Genomic DNA, 2,856 nt, shown 5'->3' with positions numbered 1-2,856 from the left:
ACATTCTTGAGGGTGATCCAAGAATAGAAATGACGAGCAACTGGTGAGGCGGCATACGAATCGAAACCCGGATGGAACGGCTTGCAAAGCAGGTGGGCGAAGGTACACTTGTCGTGATAGCTTCCGCTATTGAAGCACTTTTTATTATCGCAGGGAGTCAAACGAATGCACCAGAAGAACGCGGTGCAGCAGAGAAACCTTCATTGCATGTTCTTTGTAGTGTGCAGAGTCCGCGCATACAATGAGCATAGGATAGGATAGTGCAAGCGCTTTTTTTTAATTCCGAGATTACTTATGAGGAGCGCCCTGAATTATTGCGATTATAAACCTTTCTCTACAAGAAGCTTGCTCTAGAGAAACGAGATGGCGCTTCCAACGGCGTGTCGCACCTAGTCGCAGCAAAAGCCGCACAAATGCGAAGCAATTAATGATGCTGCCCGGCCACTGTGCGATCAACAGTTCGAAATGCAAATGCGTCTTCGCTAACTTACTGCGCTCCGTTGATGCTGCATACTGTGGGGCAGTAGAGCGAATAGGCTGCGAAAATAGTGACTGGCTGATGAGGAATCGCACTAAACTGTGTGACCAAGCCCGCGGACTACTGCAACACAAAGGACTGCCCGTGTTGCCGGCCAGCCTTCACGGCACACGACGTTCTTCGGGCATAACAATAAATTCGCTCATCCGCAGCATCCGCGGGCACCCTGGCCGTCCAGAGAGCCCGCGATCGGGCCGTCAAGCTCGGCTTGGCTGTCCCTACGTGGGACTAGCCGGGTGGAGCGGGGTCTTCCCTGCGTCTTCTCTGGACCAAAATAAAGTTACTTCACTCACTCACTCATCCGCAGCATTACATCGCTAGCCTCCAAAGACTTCAGCACTGGATCGTCAGCAAGAGCGAGTAGCGCTGGTCACATAGTAACAAAGGGAGTAGCGCCTCTTCGCCGCGTAGTAATTGGTTTCTCGCACGCTAGCTACAAGCATCCACCCCAGCTCACGCGCTAACTTGCGCCCACACCATTGTCCCCGTGTCAAGAATATGCGAATCGGCACACACTTGAACGATGCGCCGAATGTTCGAAGCTGAGCATTTCGGAATGGTTGACAGAGTAACCGAGGGGCTAGCGAGAATAGGTATTTGTTATAAGTTATTACAGAACAAAAGAAAACACTTAAATTGCAAGCCTTGTGCGCTGCAGCAACAAATCTATCACAACTAAGCCCACCCGCGACCAGTTAGGAACAATATAAACAGATATTGTCGGCACGGAAGGAGTTTACTGAGTCAGAAACACGAGACGCCGCTGCTATGTGTTTGCCAAATAAAGAACGAAGCGAAAAAATGGCTGTGGCTTAGGTAAGGTTAAGCCCAGGATGCGAAGCATACTAGCCTTTATTTTAGTTGTTGAACCACTGTTTAGCCTGGTGAACTGCTGTTGCTTGGCTATATTTGGTTCGGCTAGACGAAGAAACAACTCATGCATTACTTCTTCGCCTTCAAGAGTGGAACGCGACAGCGTTCCCGTCGACCCGCCAAGGGGTGTAAGACAATGGGCTACAGGGCAGCGACTACGCGCCCCGCATTGGACGCGGTGAGCGTCGAGCAAAGCAGCGTTCGGCGCGGCAACGAAATGTGCGCCTGAGCAAGAGACGCACGCCTTAGAAACAGCGCGTTTCTAAGGCAACACCGCATTCACTAGAGGCGCTTTTGTACCGCTTGCGTTGTACTCGTGGCTCAGTGGTAGCGTCTCCGTCCCACACTCCGGAGACCCTGGTTCGATTCCCACCCAGCCCGTCTTGCAAGAGTTGAGCCAAAGCCACTTCTCCTCTGTCGTGACGTCACGGTGTCACGTGATTTCATGGTCACCGCCACGCCTGAGGAGCTGGGTTGAGCCCTCGTAATATGCTTCGCATAAAACACACCAATCCTGACTTAATACATAATCGGAAAATTTGGCCTGTTTGGAATACATTTCTACCCCCGCTTTTAATACAAGAACTGTAAACGCTGCTCTCACCGTCTGGCAAAGGCATGATAAGCTCCGAAAGCGCTCACACGTCGTCTGAAGGTTTAGCCGAAGCTGGAACATGAACGAAACTAAGGCAGCTGAGGCAAGCAATGGACGTGTGACCATGTGACGAAACTTCACGACCCATGGGATCGCCGAGAAAAGAGTCTGTATTTTTTTGTCATATTGCGAAGAAATCAACAACAGACGTAGGCCTCTTGCGTCAGCTACGCTCCCATGCTACCTTGGAAGCCACAGTTAGTATTGAAGACTTCCCTCAAGGGCAACATTTGCATACCAAAGTTTGTAGATGATGACGCGGTTTCCGTGTTGAGTAAAGACAAATTTTTCTCTACCTGCTGCCCTCCAGGTCTTGTGACCGTTTACGCATTTTATTTGTAACAAAATACTGCAAAATTGTGTAATAGCTTATGTAGCAAAACTGGTATTGGAGCTTGAAGCGTTTATATTAACAAGAACGTTAAATCAAAAGGTACACGCAAGCGCAAATCGAAGATGCTTGAAGACAGTCCCATCAGAAAAGCGAAAACGCGCTCCTACATGAAGAATGAATAATTTCATATGGCATATTAATTGGAGAAAATGGCGAAAGAAATAAATGCGACAACGTGGCAAAGTAGAAAAGTTCCAATTTTTCCTCTAATTGGCAATGCTACAAGTGTAGGGCTGAACTGCACATTGGGTTGCCATTTTGCGTTTTTATAAACGTAAGCCGATTTCTCATTAAACAGTTCACGTGCAACGTGTTCATAAGCAGAGCATTTGTTTGGATAATGATGATCTTTGTTGCTAACAATGGAGGTTTTTTAATGGCAACGTACTCTAAAGC

This window comes from Dermacentor albipictus, chromosome 3 (assembly GCF_038994185.2).
Source record: "Dermacentor albipictus isolate Rhodes 1998 colony chromosome 3, USDA_Dalb.pri_finalv2, whole genome shotgun sequence".
Taxonomy (NCBI): Eukaryota; Metazoa; Arthropoda; class Arachnida; order Ixodida; family Ixodidae; genus Dermacentor; species Dermacentor albipictus.
This window is presented reverse-complemented; position numbering follows the sequence as displayed.